At 34.9% G+C, this 25,659-nt stretch overlaps 1 protein-coding gene and 1 pseudogene across 15 annotated transcripts in view; one reads left to right on the forward strand and one right to left on the reverse strand.

Moving 5' to 3' along the window:
* ANKS1B (ankyrin repeat and sterile alpha motif domain containing 1B) overlaps nt 1-25,659 on the reverse strand; it is a 1,043,873-nt gene that overhangs the window by 691,314 nt on the left and 326,900 nt on the right. The gene's annotated exons all lie outside the window — the stretch shown is intronic.
* On the forward strand, nt 21,523-22,189 carry LOC140603225 (large ribosomal subunit protein mL40 pseudogene; annotated as a pseudogene).

A 25,659-nucleotide genomic window follows, 5' to 3' on the forward strand; every position in this document is an offset into this window, starting at 1 on the left:
AATTTTCAAAATCATTCAGTCCAAGTTCACTTTTGTTTAATGTTTCTTCCTTCAATTTCTCTCTCTCTGCTTACATGTTATTATAAGCAACAAGAGGAAATCAGGCGGCATCTTTGAAACTTTGCTTGGAAAACTCCTCAGCTATATATGCAAATTCATATTTCACAATGTTTCACATGTTACACAATTTCATTAATATTTCTGCTAGCAAATAACAAGGATCCCTCTTCCTCCAGTTTCTAACAATATGCTACTGACCTCTGAGCCCTTCAAGGCATTGTTCTCAAAGTCCACGTTTCTAAGAGTGTTCACAGTGATTCATGCTTTCTCTCTTATGCTCCTCAATTTTTTTCCAATAGGCTCTGTCTATTGCCCAATCCTAAAGCTACTCCTACATTTTAGGTATATGTTATAACAGTGCACCTCTCTTGATATCAAAATCTATACTACTTTTGTATTGCTGCATAACAAATTATAACAAACTTAGTGCTTTAACATAATACTCAGTTATTTTCTACCAGTTTTTCTGACTCAGGAGTTTGGGCGTGGCTGAGATCAATCTCTGCTCTTCTGCTCCATTGCTGCATTCAGAGTATGGGCTGGGCTACAGGTCTGTGATTCTCATCTAAAGCTTAGGGTTCCCTTCTAAGCTCATTCGGGTAATTGGAAGAATTTGGTTTCTTGCAACTCTAGCACTGAGGCTCTTAGTTTCTATAGATGCCTCTCTCCTAGACATAGGCAATTTGTAACATGAGCTTGCTTTCTTCTAGGCCAGTAGGAGAACAACTCTCTTTAAAGAGCTCATGTGGTTAGGTCAAGCTTATCAGGTAAAATTCTCCTTGATTAACTCAAAAGTCAACTGATTAAGGGCCTAAGTCATCTCTGGAAATCACTTTATATGTATATATCCCTTTGAGTTGGGAAGCAAATTGTCACTCCCCACTCCCCCATCATGACATGCATATACATACATACACAAATACATATCTACTTATAGATCATAGTTTTTCTTAAATATATCTTTATGGTTGTGTGACTTTTTCCAAGTGATGCTAAACAGCCTTGGTTTAACAGCAGGGAATGTCAGTGGTAAAACTGATCCAAAGAAAGAGGATAAAAAGGTTTCTAAAGAATTCTCATTTTGAAGTAACAGGAGACATTCAGAAGAGAAAGAGAGGTCTCCATCAGACACTCCTGATAGTTAAAGGTATCGGGACCAAGATAATGACACACTGAAGAGCATCCAGTCATCTTGTGGTCTTAGTGGAACAGAAAAGTCAATAGGAAGGATTTCCTAAGAAATTATTAGAGGAACATTACTGCTCATATTCTACACTTTAACTCGTCAAGAAACGGTTATCAGATAAACCTTCTAGAAAAGAGCTTATCAGTTGAGACTGCCCTTAACCTGAAAATGGACAGAGGACTTTAAGGCAACCTGAGGCACACACACCCTAATTTACCCCACCTCCTTCCAGATGTGGTTCTCAGACTTAACAAGGACAACTTATTTTATATAGACCAAGATCCACTGGCTATGAAATGACAGTGTTGTTGCATTAGTTTCCTATCGCTGCTATAAGTACTTACCACAATTTATTGGCTTTAAAAAACACAAAAATTTTTTAAAGTTCTTTTTTTTTTTTTTAAAGATTTTATTTATTTATTCATGAGAGACACACAGAGAGAGAGAGAGAGAGGGAAAGACACAGGCAGAGGGAGAAGCAGGCTCCATGCAGGGAGGCCGATGTGGGACTCGATCCGGGGTCTCCAGGATCACGCCCTGGGCTGCAGGCGGCGCTAAACCACTGCACCACCGGGGCTGCCCAAAAAACACAAATTTATTATTTATAGTTCTAAAAGTCAGAAGCCTCACTGGACTAAAATCAAAGTGTCATTAGGGCTGCATTCCTTCTGCAGTTTCCAGGAGAATCTATTTTCTTGCTCTTCCAGCTTCTAAAAGTGAACTGCACTCCTTGGCTGGTGGTCCTTTCCTCTACCTTCAAAGTCATCAGCATAGCATTCTCAATCTCTCTTGTATTCTGATATTCCTATCTCCATCTTATAATTTGTGATTACATTGAGCCCACCTAGATACCCAGGATAATATTCCCATCTCCAAATCATTAGCTGAATCATATTTACAAAGCCCCTTGTGTCATGTAAGGTAATATTTCACAGGTTTTGAGAATTAAGATATGGACATATTTGAGGGTCATTATTCTATTTAGCATATCTTTCTAATCCCTTTCTAATAATCAAACTTACACAGATCATTTGGCTGCTGACAAAATGTTCAGTTATGTATTAGTGAGTTTGCTTATAGTTTTATTTGCAATAATTTCTATAGATTTTTATGCTCTTTAAGAAAATTAGTAGAGGGATAGTAATTAACAAATTTGATTAGCTAACAGAAAGTGTTAAGAAACATCATGTTCTTAAGGAGTTGCTTCAAAGCGCTCACAGAACCTCTAATCTGTTTATATATAATTGTTATTTAAAGTAAGGGAATTATCTTTTTTAATATTTTATTTATTTATTCATGAGACACACACACAGAGAGAGGCAGAGATACAGGCAAAGGGAGAAGCAGGCTCCATGCAGGGAGCCTGACGTGGGACTCAATCCTGATCCTGGGTCTCCAGGATCACACCCTGGGCTGAAGGCAGTGCTAAACCGCTGAGCCACCCAGGCTGCCCCTAAAGTAAGGGAATTATCTTGATGAGCACTGGGCAATATGTAGAATTATTGAATCACTATATTGTACACCTGAAACTATACAACACTGTATGTTAGCCACATTGGAATTGAAAAAAAAAAAAAAGAAAGAAAAAGGCAAGGAGAGGGGAGGGGGAACCACACACACTTGTACTTCCATATTTTTTAATTATTACTTATTATTAAATAAGCAAATGTCTTCAGCAGAAAATTAAATAATGTAAGGGAAAGGTAGACATTATTACAGTCATTTTCAAGTAAGAAAACCAAAGCAGGGATCGCTGGGTGGCTCAGTGGTTTGGCGCCTGCCTTCCACCCAGGGCGTGATCCTGGAGTCTCAGGATTGAGTCCCACATCAGGCTCTCTGCATGGAGCCCGCTTCTCCCTCTGCCTGTGTCCTTGCCTCTCTCTCTCTCTCTCTCTCTCTCTCTCTCTGTGTGTCTCTCTTGAATAAATAAATAAAATCTTAAAAAAAAAAAGAAAGAAAGAAAACCAAAGCATATAGCAGGTTAAGTGGCTCTCCCTAGATCACTCAGGGAGGAATACTGCAGGATTCATGAATAGAGCTTAGCTTCTCCTACTCCCATTCAGTAGCTTGAAAGGCCAGGAATCATGGTTACAATGATTCATACCAATTAACTAGTGTCTCTTCTCCAAAGTGGCACAAATCCAAAGGAAAAATCATCACAGAGACATTAATATGTCTTTGGTTAGCTTTTTGGAGGGTTTTGTTTTTTGTTTTTATCTCCTTCTTTCAATAAAGCTCTAAAGAAGTATAGAGAACATGTTCCAACCTGTTCAGGAAATCTACTCAACTTTGAATTGCTTCACTTGAATTTCAAATAGGTTTGGAGAGTCTTAAATAAACATGACTTTAAATTTTAAAAACATACATTGCTAACCTAACTGGTGGAAAAAAAGCAAAAAGTAAAGAAATAATGGATGTGCTGTCTGAGGGCTTTAATTATAGGCACACTGACAGAGCAGTACAGCTAGCAGCTGTGCTGCCTAGTGGAAAGAGCTAGGAGTCAGACTTTCATTGAAATCTCAATTCTTGCATGTCTACCAGCTGTGTAACCTTGGAGAAGCTACCTCCCCTCTCAGATTCCTTAGCTTGAAAATAGTAACAGCTATCTTACAGAGTTGTTGTAAAGATTAAAGATAATGTGTGTAAAATACCTGGTATATAAAGGCATTTGATAACTTCCTACTTAAAATATAGGAACAAATTTTCCCGTTAAAAAACTGTTTGGAGTGGATGTTCTGATGTGCTGTCCAGATTCCATTTCAGGAAGGAAGGATCTATTCTTCAAGCTGTTTAAAGCATTGCTGATGGAATACTCTCCCTACAGTCCCTATGGGGCTGCCTTGGTTGAAGAGAACCTTCTCACCCACTATCCACCCCATTGCAGGGTGACTAGCTCCTAGTGACTGACTGATCAAAACGTCCGTCGTCCCTGATTAGAATTTTCCAGAGGGTTGGCTGAGGTGTCTGTTAAGACAGCTTACCATCTCAACTTCTCCCTCTGTCCAATCCTGCCTCCTTTCTTTCACTTCCCTTCCACAGGTGATGTCAACAGCACTCTCTATAAGCCTCCCATACCCTCATTGTTGTTGGAGTTGGTTTCCCAGGTAACCCCATCCAGCAACAAGGTTGTGGGGTGTGTTGCTCAACCTCTCATAAGGATGTTACTTACCATCATCATACCCTATAAGGATACAAATACACATGACATACCCACCCATTGTTAGACTGCTCTTTCAGGGATTGCAAAGTAAGGATTTTTAAACTTTGAATGTTACTTCTGTTGTTGTTTACCAAGAAGCCAGAAATGGTGTGAGCCCTCTGCCTCAGATCTATTTTCTCCTCTCTGGACATCTTTGACTTACCAGATCAGGTGAAGATTCAGCCTGTTATATTGAAAATGTTGCTCATCTCACAATTGAGGAAATTTTAATATGATTTGTATAGTGAATGATATTAATTAGTAATTGTTAATATTGTCTGACGTTTGCTTCAAAAAAAAGAAAGGATAAATCAAATAAGATTGGCAAAATGTTGATCACTGATGAAGCTGAGTGATTTGTACATGAAAGCTCATTCTCTACTTCTGTATGTTTGAACTTTCAATAAGAAAATTGAGTATTAATATGCCTTATAAAAGTACATACATGTACATTATAAAAGTACATATAATGCATAATACTTTAATGATCAATTTTTAAGATAGGCTTAATAATATATCTAAATTCTCTTTTATGTTAGGCAAATAAATCTATAAAAATATGAAAAAAAATGATATTTTTCAAAGGAGATAAAATAGAGCTTATTAGGCATTTTGCCAAGTAGTTCTCAAATTTATTTTTAAAAATTGCTGAGGCTTTCCCTTTTTTTTTTTTTTTTTGAGGCTTTCCTTAAAAACAAACCTCATACAGCATTACAAACTAAATTTATATTTTAAGAGATTTTTAAGAAATTTACATTTCGTGTTAAAGTACAAATATACAGCTCTTCTATGCATTATAGAGACTTTTAGATTATGAAGACTTTATAATGTAATAGTAAATTATTGTAATTATAAAATCTCAACTTTCTAAATGTCTTTTTTTGAAAATAATGCATGTGAGTTAAGATGTTTTTAAAATCTAGCTTAACCACACCTTTCTTCCTCCTCAACCTCAAAAAAGACCTTAAAGACTCAAGAACTGGTACTGCCTCTATTTAAATTTTGATCAAAACAATTCTGTTCTATATTTATAATGATTAAAAGATGTTAGAATCACAGTATGAGAAGGTAGTGTCTGATAAGCATCCAGTCTGTATAGACTGGTATTATTTCTAAGTCTCAGATAAATATTTGAGAATGCTCTGATGAGGAAACACAGAATGGGCCAAATATACTACACAAACATGTTTCCTATCTTTGCATTCTACATTTGAAGATGTTTCTGAATTTTGAGGTCTCATTTATTCAAAGTGATTTGATCCAACACTAGGGAATACTATCACTCAGAAAATGATTTTTCTCAAAGGGACTTTATCATTTCAATAATTATAGAGCTTTCCCAAGGGCTTTCTATAGCTAGGTTATTATTATATCCAAATATTCTTATATAAATAAGACTTGGTGGACTTAAAAAGAAGTGAATGGAGCATTCTAAGAACAAATACTTAAGTGGTGTGAATTAGGAGTTAGTCTAATAGCTTGTGAAAGTTGAATTTTCACAGCACTTTATCTAGCTCTCTGGACAACCCCCAAATAAACAAAGCAAATAAATCCAAATATGCAGAATATATATTCATGTGGAGCCCAGACCTTAGGGAATATGATGAATTTGAGAAGAATGTGATGTAAAGTAAAATAAAATAAGATGAGATGACAATCAGGAAAATTAGATTCTAATACTAGATTTGCCACAAACTAGCTCTATGAACTGAGTGAGCACGTTAACCTCTCTTGATCTCAGTATATTGATTTTTAAAATGAAGGCCCCTGACAATTATAGTCTAAGGTTTAGGAATCAAGTATGAAACTTTTTTGAAAATATTTATTTATTTATTTATTTATTTATTTAAATTTCAGAGAGAGAAAGAGAGAGCATGAGCTGATGGGGCAAAGGGAGAAGGAGAGAGAATCTTAAGCAGACTTTCACACAGAGCATGGAGCCCTAAGGGCTCGATCCCTCGACCATGAGATCACACCCTGAGCTGAAACCAAGAATTGAATGCTCAACAGATTGTGTCATCCAGTTGTCCCTCAAGTTTTATATTCTCAATATTAATAAGTAGTCACAAAAATTTTCAACAATTATATTAAAATAATCTTTAATAAAATTAAAATTAAAATGTTAATGAATTTTTCTAAGAGCTGAAAATAAATGTTTCTTATTTTATAAGAACTTAAGTTTCCAAATATATATATTCTTACTTCATTACTACATTTTTCTAAAATTTTCTGAATGACATAAAGGTCATAATAATCACTGAATGACCTTATGTTTGGCAATTCAATGGGTGCTCTACAATTCTGGCTCTAATAAAAAACCTTGATAATTCAAAAACATCAAACAATTTTATAATTCAAAAACATCAAACAATTTTATAATTCAAATCAGTTTAATAATTCTAATGTATAATTAAGTTAAATTCAATAGTTAGTCTATAATGCTTAGAAATTTCAGTTTTAACCACAGTGCACAGTTTAAAGTGCTGCATTCTTGGTACTTGTAGGCTTACTCAACAAGGAAATTATTTCAGTCTAGTAAAATAAATATAAAATGTCATACTGTAATATAATTTTTAGGTAACATTAAATTGTTAAAATGCAGGTGGTGAGCCCATAAATTCAAGATAACTACAGATATATGTAGTTATTTTTATAATTGCAATAATTCCTATATCTGTGATAAAAAGAATTATATACTTGTATAAAACTTTAATTTATACAAATAATTAAATATATTGAATACACGATATGTATAATGCTTTAATCCTTAGAGTATATTTTGAACATAGCATATTATTTAAGTCATAACAACTTAAGTTAGGCATGTTATCTCCACTCATTAATCTCCATTTTATGGATAAGGAAATTGATCAGATAAATGTTTTGGACAGCAAATAGGTTGTCTTAAATAGACAGAACATGATGCTAAGCAAATCAAGAATACTTATTAAAATTCCCATAAGAAAAGTCTTACAAAATTCAACATTCATTCATAATTAGAAGATTTTCAACAAAGTGAGTTTAGAGGAAACAAATTTTAATATTAAAGTCCATATATGAAAGACCTTCAGCTAACATCATATTTAATGATGAAAAACTGAAGGTCTTGTCCTCTAAAATCAAAACAAGACAACGATGTCCACTCTCCCCACTTTTATTCAATATAGTATTGGAAATCCTAGCCACAGCAAACAGATAAGAAAAAAAGAAAGAAAAGACATCCTTACTGGTAAGGAAGAAGTTAAACTGTCACCATTTGCAGATGACATACTATATATAGAAAACCCTAAAGACTCCAGCAAAAAAACTATTAGAAATGATAAATGAATTTAATGAAGTTGCAGGATACTAAATTAATACCCAGAAACCAGTAGCTTTTCAATACATTATGAACAAAGCAATAGAAAGAGAAATAAACAAAACAATTCCATCTACAATTGCACCAAAAATATAAAGTACCTAGGAATAAACTTAGCTAAGGAGGTAAAAGATCTATACTCTGAAAAGTATATGATTCTGATGAAAGAACTTGAAAGTGACACAAACAAATGGAGAAATATTCCATGTTCATAGATTAGAAAAATTAATATTGTTAAAATGCCCATACTACCCAAAGCAATCTACAGATTCATTGCAATCTCTATAAAAATACCAACAGAATTTTTCACATAACTAGAATAATACTAAAATTTTTGTGGAACCACTTAAGACACCAAATAACCAAAGCAATCTTGAAAAAAATTAACGAGGTTGGAGGTTTCACAATTCTAAACTTCAGGATATACTACAAAGCTGTAGTAATCAAAACAGTATGGTACTGGCACAAACACAGACACGAAGATCAATGAAGCAGAATGGAGAGGTCAGGAAAAAAACCACTTATATAGTCATTTAATCTATGAAAAAGGAGGCAAGAATTTATAAAGGGGAAAAGACTGTATCTTCAATAAATGGTGCTGGGGAAACGGGACAGCTCCATGCAAAAGAATGAAACTGGACCACTTTCTTACACCATACACAAAAATAAACTCAAAATGTATTAAAGATCTAACTGTTGAACTTGAAACCATAAAAGTCCTAGAAGAGAACACAGCTAGTAACTTCTCTGACATCAGCCATGGCAACATTTTTCTATATATGTGTCCTGAGGTAAAGGTAAACAAAAGCAAAATAAACTATTGAGACTACAACAAAATAAAAAGCTTTTGCAAAGCAAAGGAAACCATCAACAAAATGAGAAAACAATCTACTGAAGGGGAGAAAGTATTTATAATTAATGTACCAATAAGGGGTTAACATCCAAAATATATAAACAACTTACATAACTGAACATTAAAAAACAAAAACAATCCAAATTCTAGAAATATGCAGAGGATCTGAATAGACATTTTTCCAAAGAAGACATACAAATGGCAAACAGAGGGACAGCCCAGGTGGTTCAGCGCTGCCATCAGCCCAGGGTGGATCCTGGAGACCTGGGATCGAGTCCCACGTAAAGCTCCCTGCATGGAGCCTGCTTCTCCCTCTGCCTGTGTCTCTGCCTTTCTCTCTCTGTATCTGTCATGAATAAATAAATAAATAAAATCTTTTAAAAAACAAAAAACAAAAAAACAAATGGCAAACAGAGACATGAAAAGATGCTCAACATCATTCATCATCAGGAAAATGCAAATTAAAAGCACAATGAGATTATCGACTTACACCTGTCAGAATGGCTAAAATCAAAATGACAAGGAATAAGAAATATTGGTGAGAATATGGAGAAGAAGGAATCCTTATGCACTGTTGGTGGGAATGTAAATTGGTACAATCACTGTGAAAAACAATATAGATGTTCCTTAAAAAAAAGTAAAAATAGAAATATCATACGATCCAGTAATTCTACTACTGGGTATTTACCCAAAGAAAATGAAAACACTAATTCAACAAAATATATGCATCCTTATGTTTATTACAGAATTTATTTTTTAAAATATTTTTTCTTGAGACAGAGAGAGGCAGAGACATAGACAGAGGGAGAAGCATGTTCCCTGTGGGGAGCCCAATGTGAGACTCAATCCCAGGACCCCGGGGTCACGCCCTGAGCTGAAGGAAGACACTCAACCACTGAGCCACCCAGGTGTCCTTATTACAGAATTATTCACAATAGCCAAGATAGGGAAGCAACCCAAGTGTCTACTGATAGATGAATAAAGATGTAGTGTGTAGTATACACACGCACACACACACACACACACACAAAATGGAGTATCACTTGGCCTAAAAAAAGGATGGTATCTTGCCATCCACAAAAACATGGATGGACCTAGAGGGTATTATGCTAAGTGAAATAAGTCATACTGAGAAGACAAATACCATATAATTTCACTTACATGTGGAATCTAAAAAACAAAAACAATGAATAAGCAAACAAACCAAAAGCAGAATCAGACCTGTAAATGCAGAGACCAAACTGATGCTTGCCAAAGGGAGGGCGGTGGGGAGATGGGTGAAATGGGTGAACAGGAGTGGGAGTTATAGGCTTCCAGTTATGGAATAAACAAGTCAGGAGAATAAAAGTCCCTGCATGGAGAATACAGTTAGTATATTGTAATAGTGTGTGATGACAGATGGTAGCTACACTTGTGGTGAGCACAGCATAATGTATATATAGAGATGTTAAATCAGTATGTTGTCCACCTGAAACTCATGGAACATTATATATGAACTATATTCAAAAAAATTTTTTTAAAGAATGAAATCTTAGTAAATCACAACAATATTGAAAATATATTTAGGCCCAAATACATTTTCATTACCTACTGATATACTAATATAGCCTTTTTGAGCCTTAATTTATTGATGTAATTAATTATATTGATTGATTTGTCTGGTATTTAACTACCCTACTATGCCTAGAATAGATTTTTACTCAGGTCATAGGGATTATCCTTTGACAAAACTGTTGTGCTTTCTTATGTAATATTGTACCTAGACATATGTATTCATGTAAAAGTGTTCATTTAAAAAATTTTTGGTACAATATCAATTGGGCTTAGATGTCAGCATTATACTAGTATCATAAAATAAAATTTTATATTTTCCTATAGCCAGGAATAATTCATAATTTATAATTTATAATGATTTTCACTTGTCACAATCATTCTCCTTTTTCTTTACCGTACCTACCTGAAAAATCCGTATCCTTGCTAACTCTAATTCTCTGACTAAAACCAAACAAAGCACTTAAAATGGTTGCAAGAAGAATTATTTCCACTCTCCAATGTGACTCTTTCAGATTGTCTTCTTTCTCCTTCAGGACACCATTTCTCATAGTAGTCTCAATAATTAGTCATGTTTATTATTTCACTGAGAAAATAAAGTCAAACTAAAACCTCTTCAGAGCAATGAAAATTGTCAGGAAGAGAGAAGAGCATTATATAATAATAAAGGGGTCAATTATCCAAAGAGACCCAACAATCTTTATTGTGTATGCACCTAAAAATAGAGAACCAAAATATATGAGGTAAAAACTGATAGAACTACAAGGAGAAATAGATGAATCCACTATTACAACACTTTCTATCAGAAATGGACAGATCCAGAAGATGGAAAAGGAGATAGTTGAACTGAACAATACTATCAATCAACCGGATATATCAGATAATCTATAAGTAACTTCATGCAACAATAAAATACACATTTTTCTCAAGTTCACATGGGCATTTACCAAAATAGATCACATTCTAAGCCATAAAACACACTTTAACAAATTTAAGAAATAAAAATCACAAATGTCCGCTCTTAGATTACAGTGGCACCAAACTAAAAATCAGTAACAGAAAAATAGCTGGAAAATCCCCCAAATATTTGGAGATTAAGCAACACTCTTATAAATAACATATAGGTCAAAGAAGAAATCTTGAGACATTTCAAAATACTTTGAACTAAATTTAAATGAAAATACAATTTATCAAAATGTGTAGGACTCATTGAAAGCAGTGGGTAAATTATACCATTGAATGCACACATTAGGAAAGAAGAAATATCTAAAATAAATCATCTAAGTTTCCATCTTAGGAAACTAGAAAAAGAAAAGCAAGTTAAACACAAAGTCAGCAAAGAAAAGATATAATAAAGATTTGAGTAGAAATCAATGGATATTAAAAATAGGAAATCAACAGAGAAAATCAGCAAAATTAAAAGCTGGTTCTTTGAAAAAATCAATAAAACTGATAGCTTCTAACAAGTTTAACAATTTTTTTAAAAGAACAAAAATCACTAATATCATATATGAAAGAGGTGACGTCAATACAGATCCCATGAACATGAAAAGGATAAACAGGAATATTATGAACAACTCTATGCCCACGAATTTGATAACCTAGATAAAATAGATCAATTCTTCAAAAGACACAACTAGCCAAAACCCACAAAAGAAATAGGCAATTGGAATAGGCGTATCTATTAAAGAAATGGACTAATAATTAACAGCCTTCTAAAACAGGAAGAACTCGTCTTAGATGCGTTCGTTGGTAAATTCTCCCAAATATTTATGAAGAAATTGTACCAATTCTCTACAACTGCTTTTAGAAGACAGAAGCCGAGAGACTATATCTAACTCATTCTATAAGACCAGCATTGTTCTAACATAAAAACCAGACAAAAACAAAACAAAAATTAAAGACCAATAATGTCATGAATATAGTTGCAAAAATTCTCAACCAAATATTAGCAAATCAAATACAAAAAGTTGAAAAAGAACTATACACCACAACCAAGTGGGATTTACCCCAGGCAAGGCCAGTTCAACATTCAATAATCAATGTGTTCCATCACATTAATAGGCTAAAGAAGAAAAGTCACATGATTCTATCAAAAGATGCATAAAGGGGCAGCCCGGGTGGCTCAGAGGTTTAGCACCGCCTTCAGCCCAGGGCCTGATCCTGGAGATCAAGTCCCATGTCGGGCTCCCTGCATGGACCCTGCTTCTCCCTCTGCTTGTGTCTCTGCCTCTCCCTCTATCTCTCTGTGTCTCAAATAAATAAATAAATAAATAAATAAATAAATAAATAAAATCTTTTAAAAAAAGATGCAGAGAAAGCATTTAATAAAATCCAACTTCCACGCATGATAAAAACTCTCAATAAACTAGAGATAGAGGAAAACTTCTTCAACTTGATAAGAATAGTTACAAAAAAAACCAAAGTTAACACCCTTAATGGTGAGAAACTCAAAATTCGTCCACTAAGATAATAAACAAGAATGACCCTTACATCACTGCTTTTCAACATCGTACTGGAAGTCCTTGCTAATGCAGATAAGCAAGAAAAGGAAATAAAAGGTACATAGATTAGAAGGAAGAATTAAAACTGCCCTCGTTTGAAAGTGACATGATTATCTATGTGGAAAATCCAAAAGAATTGACAAAAAACTCCTAGAACTAATAAATGATTATGGCAAGGTTACAAGGTAAAAGGTTAATATATAAAAGTTAACTATTTTCCTATAAGCCAGCAATAAACAGTGGATTTTGAAAGTAAAATCACAATACCATTTACATTAGCATCCCCCCAAATGAAATCCTCAGGCATAAATCTAATAAAATATGTACAAAACCTGTATGAGAAAAAATGCAAAACTCTGAAGAAAAAAAATCAAAGAAAAACTAAATAAATAGAGAAATAGTCTATGTTCATGAATAGGAAGATTCAATATGATCAAGATGTCAGTTCTTCCTAATTTGATCTATAGATTTAACAGAATTCATAAATCAAAATTCTATCAAACTATCTTGTGGATATCAACAAAGTGATTCTACAGTTTAGATGGAAAGGCAAAAGATTCAGAATAGTTAACACAATGTTGAAGAACGCAGTTGGAGGACTGACATTACACAGCTTTAAGAATTACTATAAAGTAACAGTAAAGAAGACAGTATAATATCCATAGAAGAATAGACTAGTAGAATGGAATAGAATATAAACCACAGAAATAGATCCGCATAAACATAGTCAACTGATCCTTGATACAGGAGTAAATGCAAAGGTAGTCTCTTTAACAGATGGTGCTAGAAAAACTGGACATCAGCATGCAAAAAAAAAAAAAATGAAAAAAGGAATCTTAACACAAACTTTATACCCTTCACAAAAATTTACTCAAAATGGATCCTATACCTAAATGTAAAACACAAAACTTAGACCTAGGGTTTGATGGTGACTTAAAAAAAACAAAAACCAAAGCATAATCCATGAAAAAAGAATAAGCTGATTTCATCACATAAAAAACTTAAAAAACCACTACATACCTACTAGAATGGCCAAAACCCAAAAGACTGACAACACCAAATGCTGAGGAGGATGTGGAACAAATAGGAATTTTCATTTATTGCTTGTGGGATTGCAAATGGTATGGCCACTTTGGAAGACGGTTTGGCAGTTCCTTATAAAAGTAAACATGGTCTTACCATATGATCCAGCAACAGTGCTCCTTAGTATTTACTCAAGGAACTTTAAGTTCACACAAAATCAAACTGTGCTATATACACAAAAAGTAATGCTACTTGGCAATAAAAAGAATGGACAACTAAGAAATGGGTGACTTTCAAAAACACCACTCTAAATAAAGCCAAGACCCAAAGAAACACACACACTGTCTGATGCTATCACATGAAAATGTAAAAAAAATTAAAAAATAAAAAAAATAATGCCAAACTGTAGTAAAGGCAAACCTCAGAGAATGCTTAGAGTCTGGTATAAAGGGGATTGACTGCAAATGTACATAAGGAATCTCTTTCAGATTATAAGAATGTTCCGTATCTTTTTTTTTTAATCTTTATTTATTTATGATAGTCACACAGAGTGAGAGAGAGAGGCAGAGACTTAGGCAGAGGGAGAAGCTGGCTCCATGCACTGGGAGCCCGATGTGGGATTTGATCTCGGGTCTCCAGGATCGCGCCCTGGGCCAAAGGCAGGCGCTAAACCGCTGCGCCACCAGGGATCCCTGTTCCGTATCTTTTTAAAAGGATTTTACTTATTTAAGAGAGAGCTAGAGGAGAGACGAACCTGGAGAGGGACAAGCAGCCTCTGTCCTGAGCACAGAGCCCGAGATGGGGGCTCCATCACATGGCTCAAGACCATGACCTGAGGCTGACATCAAAAATCAGCCTGAGTGAGCCCCCCAGGTTCCTGTGGGATGTTCTATATCTTGATTTGAGTGGTAGGAACAGAGTATACACTTGTCAAAATTGATCAAATTATATGCTCTGATTAATGAATTTCATTGTAACTAAATTACATGTCAATACCAAAACAAGAAATGAAGCACCAGGAACCCAAATTAATATTTGGTATTTATTTTCAGAAAAGTGACAATAGCTATATTTCACAAAATATTTCATTCTACATTTTCCTGAAATGTTTGGCCCCTTATGTGTATTTACAGATTATTTTATTTACACGAGGCTTTGCAAGAACACATTTAATTCAAGAAATGAGAAATGCTTATTCTATCACTACCCAAAATAGCACTTTGTCAGAAACCAAGTGCTCTAAGATTCAAGGCACATACAGGTATATGCCCCAAAGACTATAACATTAATTCATGTTATATGTATACATTACTTTGGAATCACCAAAGTTAATCACTGCAACCAAAATATGAGGGGTTTTTCCTCATTGCAAGGAAAAAAAAAATACAACTGACTATTCTTAGTATCTAAGCTTAAGTAATAATAATAAAAAAACCTAAAAAACATATTAATGTTTCTTTTCTTCAGAGTAGGTCCTGAGGATAGAATGGGGAATTATTCTAACTAATTATAAACTTTTTTAAAAAAAGATTTTATTTCTCTAGAGAGAAAGCATATGAGCAGGGGAAGGAGCAGAACAGGGAGAGAGAATCTCAAGCTGAACCCCCCACCCCACCCCCCACGCTGAGTATGCAGCCTTCCTTAATCTCACATCTCACAACCCGGAGACCAAGACCTGAGCCAAAATCAAGCCAGATGCTTAACCAACTGAGCCACCCAGGTGCCCCTAATCATAAACACTTAATATTTTCAGTGGGCCAGGTTATAATCGAGCGGCTGTAAGTAAATGAATTGGACTGACTTGAAACCCATTACACTTAGCTTCTTTAGATTTCCAATAGATGAATAACACTATTTTATGATAAGTTCTAATTTTCTCTCTCACTAGAATTACTCCACTAATAGATGACTTTTTGGAGTAAATGTGTTATAAACTATAAAATTATGTAAGTCCTATATAAGCAACAGATAAATTCAGGGTCCTCCCTTCCCCCAGTTAATGCCAGTTGTTTCTTACACGTATGCAACATTTTCTAAAACTCCCAGGCAAGTTAGGTCATGTATTAACAGATATTTATGAAAATCCTGTATTCTACAACACTGTATTCCATGTGGAAGGACAAACAAAAATATTGTGAGATCCCAAGGAACTTTAACTTCAGTTGAGGAAACAAAGCACAGACATAGATTCAGGTATATCTTATTAATACCAATTTCCAGGACAACACTGGAGCGTATATTGGCTCCCTTATATTTCTATGCCTATTCAAAATTTACCTGCCATATTTGGATTGATCTCTTGAGATCCTTTTCTCTGGAAAAATAATAATAATAAAATGAGGTGTATACATCTGCTCTTTCACAAATAAATAAAAAGGTAAAAGAGCAGACAGAGGAGGAAGGACACAAAGTACTGAGGTGTGAATTGACATTTAAAAATGTATCTAGAATAGAGCACTAGCACTTTAATTTTATCATGTCATAGGCATAACCATATGAAAATTGGGCTAACAATACAAAGCCCTATGAAATACAGCAATGCATTCCCAAATTCAAATATGTTTTACATTAAATTCCAGTATATTAAAACATATTGCTATTCCCCCTTTTGCTAAAATGGATTTTGATTGTACCCTAAGTTGTTACTGTTGAGAATAAGAAAAAGTGAGAGCAAGGAACAGAAATACAGAAAAAAAAAAGTAAAACAAATGGCACAGCAGGTGAAAAATCTTCTGCATTGAATCCTACTACTTTGTTTTATGAAAAGAGAGGTTGCTGATACAAGGATTCTTCCAATATACTTTAAGATCATCTCACTAGGATTATGTTGACACTGAAGTGGTGAAGAGCAGAAGTCAACAATCACAAGCCATAACACCAGAATTTGACAGAGGATCAGATCCTGGAAAAGGCCACTTAGTATAAATATTATCTTAAAAAAATAAAATAAATGTACAGTCATGGCACTGAAACTGAGGGAAATGGAAAGGCTAAGAAATTTTTAACGATCAAGTGATCACAAGTGGAATGAGTTTACAAATCTCGCTATTGCTCATTAAAATGTATCATATGTCATCTCTAACCCTTTACACATATTCAGTCTTTATTGTTTTAACTTAGAAAATCAAACTTGTGTATTGAATAAGGTCTTTTCTAACTTTATGTGTGATCTCAGTAAAGATAAAATGGGTCCTAAATTAGGGCAGTAGTAATAGCAATGAAAACGACAGATCACAGAAAATGCTAAGTGTTCTAGCTTCATAATGGTACATGGTGATCACTCAGGGCAATTTAGGGGGAAAATAAGAATTTCACATTTGGAGATGTTGCAATATAAGGCACGTCTGGTGCATCCAGACCAAGATGTTGATAGCATAAGTATTTTTATATGGGATCTGTAGCTCAGGAAAAATATCTAGGTAGAAAATAGTTGAAACCATAAGATAGAATCGAAGAGAATATTAACATTTAAGGACTAAAAGATAAAGAAAGGTCATGCAGTCCAGCAGTTAAGGAAGGAACCAAAAAAGATAAGTGTTACAGGAGCCAAAGGAGGAGAAAGAGTGATTAGAACTAAATACATCTTCAGTCCAAGTGTAGAAGATACAGTGAGTCAGATATTATAATGTATTGCCCAGCCTTTCCATTGTGGAGAAAGTTTTGAAGTGTTAAGGATAAATATAATGAAATGATCAAAGCTAATACAAAAGAACAAAGATCTGAAAGTTTTCAGGTCTGGAAACAGAAAAAGAACAGTAGAATGCTACTACTACATCTTCAAGACAAATTACAGTGCACATAAAAATGCTTTGAGCTGAGCACACTTAGAATTAATAAACCACCCAGTTATTCAATATAAATTCACATGATTTATACCAAAGATTCATCTATATCCTATAGAAGGAAAATAACCATTTTCTCTCTTCTTTCTCAAAGGATTTTTGAACTCTGGGAGAAAATTTATGATGATGAATAGAGGGCTCTAGAAATTTGGTTCAGAGGAAAAAAAATTTCATCTTTTGTATGTAAAAATGATACCTCAGGTCAACTATAAATAAAAAAAAATATTTTGAGTTGTTTTTTTTTTTTTTGCCAGAGAAATTACAAGCTATATTGAATTTTTGAGAACCTTCCTACATGAAGCATTTCATACTCTAATTAAATGTTTAGTCAGATGTAAAAACAGAGTATGGCCTGCTTCAAGGTTCCCTACACTCTCAGCTCACCTTGAGTTTAGTGCCATGATAAACTTTTTTTTCTTCAAATTTTTACATATTCTAGGTAGCTAACAGACAGGGCAGTATTGGTTTCAGGAGCAGAATTCAGTGACTCATCACTTACTTACAACACCCAGCGCTCATCACAAGTGCCCTACTTACTATCCATCACCAATCTAGCCCATCCCCACCCACCTCTCTCCATCAACCCTCAGTGTTACCTTTAAGAGTCTTTGATGGTTTGCTTCCTTTTCTCTGATTCCCTTCCCATATATTCACCTGTATTGTTTCTTAAATTCCACATAGGAGTGAAATCACATAGCACTTGCCTTTGATGGCCTTATTTCACTTAGCATAATACCATCAAGCTCCACCCATGTTGCTGCAAATGGCAAGATTTCATCCTTTTTGATGGCTGAGTAATATGTACATACACATACATACATACATACATACCACCTCTTCTTTATCCATTCACCAGTCAGTGGACATTTGGGCCCTTTCCATAAGTTTGAATATTGTTGATAATGCTGCTACAAACATTGGGATGCATGTACCCCTTTGAATCTGTATTTTTGTATCCTTTGGGGAAATACTGAGTAGTGCAGTTGCTGGATCATGGAGTAGTTCTATTTTTAATTTTTTTTAAGGAACCTCCATGCTGTTTCCAGAGTGGCCGTACCCATTCACATTCCCACCAGCAGTGCAAGAGGGTTCCTCTTTCTCCACATCCTCACCAACATCTGTTGTTCCCACTGTTGTTAGCTTTAGCCATTCTGACAAGGTGGTGAGGTGGTGTCTTATCATGGTTTTGATTTTCATTCCCCTGATGATGAGTGATGTCGAGCATCTTTTCATGGGTCCATTAGCCACCTGGATGTCTTCTTTGGACAAGTGTCTATGCATGTCTTCTGCCCATTTCTTAACTGGGTTATTTGGCATTTTTGTTGTAGAGTTTGATAAGTTCTTTATAGATTTTGGATACTCTCGTTTAATCTGATAAGTCATTTGCAGATCTCTTCTCCTCTTTCACAGGTTGCCTCTTAGCTTTGTTGACTTTCTTTTTTATGTTTATGTAGTTTCAATAGTTGAGTTTTGCTTTTGTTTCTCTTGCCTCCAGAGACGTGTCTAGTAAGAAGTTGCAATGGCCAAGGTCAGAGACGTTGCTGTGTTCTCCCCTAGGATTTTGATGGTTTCCTGTCTCACATTTAGATCTTTCATCCATTTTGAGTTTATTTTTGCATGTGGTTTAAGCAAGTGGTCCAGGTTCATTCATCTGCATGTGGATTTCCAGTTTTCCCAACATCATTTATTGAAGGGATTTTTCCATTGGGTATTCTTGCCAGCTTTGTCAAAGATTATTTGAGCAGACAGTTGTAGGTCCATTTCTGGGTTTTCTAATCTTTTCCATTGATGTGTCTATTTTTGTGCCAGTACCTTACTGTCTTGATAACTACTGCTCTTGATCACTATAGCTTGAAGTCCAGAGTTATGAAGCCTCCCACTTTGCTTTTCTTTTTCAGCATGGCTTTGGCTATTCAGGGTCTTTTGTAGATCTATACAAATTTTAAGAAGGTTTGTTCTAGCTCTCTAGCTCTTTGAAAAATGTTGCTGGTATTTTGATAGGGATTGTATTAAATGTGTAGATGCTTTGGGTAGTATAGACACTACAACAATGTTTGTTCTTCCAATCCATAAGCATGGAATGTTTTCCCATTTCTGTCCTCTTCAATTTCCTTCATAAGTGTTCTATAGTTTTCAGAGTATATCTTTTCCCTCTTTGGTTAGGTTTATCTTATGGGTTTTGGTGCAGTTGCAAATGGAATCAATTCCTTGATTTCTTTTTCATTATTGGTGTAGAGAAATGAAACAGATTTCTTATGTCAATTTTATATCCTGAGACTTTGCTGAATTCATGTATGAGTTCTAGCAATTTTGGGATGGAGTTCTTGAGGTTTTCTATTTAAAGTATCATGTCAGCAGCAAATACTGAAAGTCTGACTTCTTTCTTGCTGATCTGGATTCCCTTTACTTCTCTTCATTGTCTGATTGCTGAGGCTAAGACTTCCAGGACTATGTTAAATAGTAATAGTGACAGTGGACATCCCTATCTTAGTCCTGACTGTAGAGAAAAGCTCTCAGTTTTTACCATTGAAGAGGATATTAGCTATGGATCTTTTGTATATGGCCTATATGGCCTTTATGATGTTGGGGCATGTTCCATCTAACCCTACTTCATTGAGGGTTTTCATCAAGAATGGATGCTGTATTTTCTCAAATGCTTTTTCTTCATCTATTGAGAGGATCATATATTTCTAATTCTTTATTAATGTGGTGTATCATATTGATTGATTATTGAATATTGCATCCCAGGAATAAATCCCACTTGATCATGGTGAATAATTTTTTAATGTACTGTTGAATTCAATTTGCTAGCATTTTGTTGACAATTTGTGCATCCATGTTCATCAGGGATATTGGTCTGTAATTATTTTTGGTGGGATCTTTGGGTTTGAGATCAAGGTAATGTTGGCCTCAAAGAAGGAGTTTGGAAGTTTTCCTTCCATTTCTGTTTTTTTAAGTAGTTTCAGAAAGATAGGTATTAACTCTTCAAATGTCTGGTAGAAGTCCCCTGAAAGCCATCTGGCCCTGGGTTTTTGTTTGCTGGGAGATTTTTGATGACTGATTCAATTTCTTTGCTAGTTATGGGTCTGTTCAAACTTTCTATTTCTTCCTGTTTCAATTTTAGTAGTTTGTATATTTCTAGGAATTTGTCCATTTCTTCCAGATTGCCCAGTTTGTTGGCATATGCTTTTTCATAATATTCTCTTATGATTATTTGTATTTCTATGGTGTTGGTTGTGATCTCTCCTCTTTTGTTCATAATTTTATTTGGGACTTTTTCTTTTGATAAGTCTAGCTAGAGGTATCAATTTTATTAATTCTTTCAAAGAACCAGAGTAGCCCAGGTGGCTCAGCGGTTTAGCACTGCCTTCGGCTCAGGGCCTGCCTGATCCTGGAGTCCTGGAATTGAGTCCCACGTCAGGCTCCCTGCATGGAGCCTGCTTCTCCCTCTGCCTGTGTCTTTGCTTCTCTCTCAAATCTTTAAAAAAAAAATTCTTTCAAAGAACCCGTATTTTCACTTATCTGTTCTACTGGTTTTTTGTTTCCATATTGTTTAATTTTGCTCTAATCTTTATTATTTCCCTTCTTCTGGCCATGATAAACTTCTTAAATGCCATATCTAAAAAAAATGTAACAGAGACAATATTTTGGAAATATTAAACCAATGTATGCTTCCATTTCCCATTGAATTATGATGCCTTGCATTTTCCTACATATTTTATCCTATAATCTATCAGATGAGATTAGAGAAATCTCCGGACAGTGAGGCGGATTCCTCATCTTCCCGGGCACAAACAAAAAACATTTCAGACTCTCCTTAATGAAATGCTAGGTCAGGACCTCTGCACTCATTGCCAGAGGGGCCATGGATACTCTGGAAACTTGACAGACACAGATTAGGAACATCCAACAGTGAGATTCATCACTGACCTGGAAATTCATTCCCATGAGATCAGAACCTCTACAAAAGAAGGTACATTCTGAAAAAGACTAAGCAGTGAAGGACCATTTGAAAAAGAAGGTCTGTTGGTTGGAAAAGGCTGGAGAGCTAATTTCCACTGAAGATTTTATCACCCCTGTGAAGTTCTTGGATAAAGTAAGACAGCGGCCTCGGGTAGAGCTCCCTTTTGAGAAGAGTCAGAGGAGAGCTCTGCTTCTGAAAACATAGTCCTGGTAGAAGCAGCAAGAGCACAAAATGGAGAAGGATGCCATGAGATCTGTGTTTGAGGCTCAACAGGAAGCTCTGTTGGAGCTGTGACTCATATCCTAGGGGCTCCATGTGAAGGCCATCAAGCAGGATCCCAGTTTACCAGTCTGTTCCCTTTTGAGAGAAAAGGGTCAGATTACATGCCACCGGTGTCCAACTACCAGACCCCTGAAGGCAGGTACTAGACATCACCAAGGGGTACACACAGTGGAGTTTAAGAGACATATCTCCAGGTAGTTGTCCTCAGATCACACTTGCCCTTGGAAGTCAAAATGGCCAGGGTTCAAGCTTGGTTTTCACAGAATCATGCATGCTATTAATAAATATAAATTTAACCAAGAAAAGAAAAGCTATGTACAGAATGGTATTGCCCAGTGTGTTAGAAACAGTTCAGAGAGGGATCTGAGCAGAGAAGACAGATTGCTCTCATAAATCTGCCACAGTTGTAGTTGAATAGCATGGAGAACCAGAAAACCCTTTAAAATGTGAATGAAATATAGCTAAAATTTAAGTTAGTGAAATACCTGCTTAAAGTCACTACGTTATTAATTTGAATTAAGATACATTAGACTCCAGAGACTGTTTTATCTTTCTCCTTTACAAGATCTCATAGCAGCTCCAACTACTGTTCTAAAAAGTTGAAAGCTTCTCATCTAGTGTTCACCTGTCCCAAGATTTCCAACTCCATCCCTCTTCTCCACACAACATAACACAACATACATACTTCTTGTCTCTTTAATTAACTATTTCTCACTTCTGTGCCCTTGCTTCTGCCAGCCAGGATCCTTTGATTAGGTCATATCCATCACTAGTTTCAAAACTTAATGAAATTGCTTAAATTATCCCTCAATGAAGTATAATTTACCTTTCTGTAATACAACTTGGCAATCTATACAAAAGCCTTAAAGAAGATAATAACTTCTGTCCAGCAATTCAAATATTTCTGAGTAAATATAATCAAAGATATAGTGATTTATGCTTAAAAGTGTTAATCAGTACAAAATTTATAGCAGTAAACTGGAAACAATCTAAATGAATGTGTGGTTCTGAATCAGGAAAAGAGTGAAAATAAGAATCTCAATAGGGGAGGGTTATGTAATCATCCAGGTACATTCTTATTATGAAATATTATGCAACCATTAAAGCATTTATTCACATAGGAATATGTTCAAGATACAATGTTAAGTGAAAAATGTATAGTATGTATTTCATTAAGATTCCAATTTTGAGTATATATGAAAATTGTATGTTTATGTACATTATTGATAAGAAAAAATGCATAGAAATGTTAACCTAGTCATTCATCCTTCAGTAATCATTCATTTCATACAGACACACACATATTTATCATCTAACTTCTTTCAACAAGACAGTACTTACCATATGCAGCTGATAGTCTAGTGAGAAAAATAAATTTACAAGTAACTAAAACAAAATGTCATTTATATACTCAATTTTTTGGTTTGTTTTTTAAGATTTTATTTATTTATTTGACAGAGAGAGAGAGTGAGCAAGTACATGTGCACAAGCAGTGGGGAGAGGGAGAAACAGGCCCCCGTTGAGCAGAGAGCCTGACTCAGGGTTCGATCTCAGGGACCCCAGGTCATGACCTGACCAAAGGTGGATGCTTACTTAACACGCTGAGCCCCCCAGGCGCCCCTTTTGTTCATTTCTTTTCTGTCTCCGTTATAACTGCCAACTCTATGATGGTAGAGAACCTGTTTGTCATGTATATCACTGTAATCCCAGCATCCACTACAGAGCCCAGGAGCATCAATATTTCATGAATGCAGGTGAAGCCCAAGACTAAATGGAAGCATATTAGTATGAGGACCTAAAACAATTTAAGAAGTTTGAACATTTTTTTGAGGGCAATTACCACTAAAAATAAGGCCTGAAAGGATGAGTAAAAATAAAAGCTGCTTCAGGTAGAAAATGGATAAAGGTAAAAGGAAAAGTGTTAACTGAATTCATAGCAGTAAACTAGTTATTTTGGGTAAATGTTTATAGTCAATTTCTTTTTCACATTTTCTTCAATAAGCATGTATTTTTGTGGTAATCACAGAAACAATATTCTGAGCAAAAGAGATTTAAAATCTCTGACCTCTTGGAGATCACCTTCTAACTTTGAATTTTTTCTGCACTTAACATACAATACTGAACAAATTATTGCAAATTGTATGTTGTGCTCCAGGAATATCCTTTATTTCCTCCTAAACTTTAACTCTTTTTAGGTCAATTATAATTTTTTTCTTTTCTTTTTATATCTTCCATAGCAGTGGTACTATATTGTGTACCCAATATGCATTTAAAAGCTGATTAAATAATATATAAGATATAAATAGTAATAGAACACACAAAACCCATAATTCTAATTTTATTATCTAATGGCTAGTGACTATTCTAATGACTTTGCAGAACTAGTCCCAGAGGGATCAAAGAGAACTATTAAATTTCCCTTTAGATAACTTTGTTGAAGATATCTCATTTGATATCAATACTGTGAAAATAAATACGGAACACTTCATTTAAAGTAAAAGTTAGGAAGCCCTGAAGGGGTACCACTTCCTGTAAAAAACATACCTGGCATTCCCCAACAGGAAGACGCTTGCTTTACACAGTGCAGAGGGGAAAGAAAAAATTTCTCCTTGCTCCAGAGAGTGCATCCAATGAGAAACCACCACACTTAGCCAATGAGATACCATCACCAACTTGAAATCTTCTAAAGAGTCCCTCCCAACCTCCTTGTTTCCTCCATAAAACTAAGCCCCTCTCTGTTCTCTGAACTTGCCTACAATTTGCCATAGTTTGCTTGTCCTGAATTGGAATTCCTCTGCTAGGCCCTAATAAACTCCTTTCACTGGCAAAATAGCTCATTTTTTTGCATTTAGTTGTTTTTTTTTTAAAGATCACAATATTTTATTCTTGAATTGGAATAAAACTTAATGTTATTTATCATCCTAAAATCTCAGAAACAGATGTTGTGATTTCTTTCCAGGATTAAGAGGAAGAAAAAAATATTCTGATGGTCAAAGTAACCATGACTACAGTTTTCAGACACATAAGTGTTATTTTCATAACTTTTTGTTGGTTAAAATAATAATCTTATAAATAAAATCTTTTTTGGTTAATCTTCCTTTCATACTGCAACAAAATGCTTAAAATTACTCAGCAATCCAACAACAAGTACCTTCTAGGAGTAATTATTTTTCCATAGTGTGGCGAACTCTTGAGGGAGTAAAAGTGTCCCGCCTCTAAAACATTTAGGATTGCTTAATATTTTAAGTCAATATTAAGTCATGTTAAAATCATAAGTCCCTCAGCCTTGTTCTCTCCATTCTCAAGGGTAAGGAATAATTTTCAGCTTTACTATTCCATGACCAAACTGGAAGGGTTGCACAAATTTGACAGGAGTTGTCAGGGAGAAGGAGGCACCATGCAGTCCTAGTCAAAGCCAGTGGGTCTTGTTCCCTCACACAAATGAAATACAGATAAATAAAGTAAATACATTTAGTTTTATTTGTTAAATGAAGCAAAATGCATATATTGCTTCAAAGAATATTTCAAGAAATATATCACTCAGATTAGGATGTGATGATAACATTTAAATTCCATAAAAACTTTTTATGAGGAAACTGCCTACCCTGACATTTCCCTGAAGTTAAAAAAGAAAGCATTCTTATACATAATATCTAATCTCTTTTTAGTCCTTTCCAGTTTACAAAGTGCCTACATACATACCATCATTTATGCTAACAACCAGCTGCACGCTGGGTATTATTTATCTCCGTCTTCACAGAGAGGCAGCACAGCACACAGGCTTTGGTGCTCTGTCACTGAATAGTTTGTGACTGAGCAAATTCCTTAAATTTTCTT

Source organism: Canis lupus, chromosome 13 (assembly GCF_048164855.1).
Source record: "Canis lupus baileyi chromosome 13, mCanLup2.hap1, whole genome shotgun sequence".
NCBI classification, from domain to species: domain Eukaryota; kingdom Metazoa; phylum Chordata; class Mammalia; order Carnivora; family Canidae; genus Canis; species Canis lupus.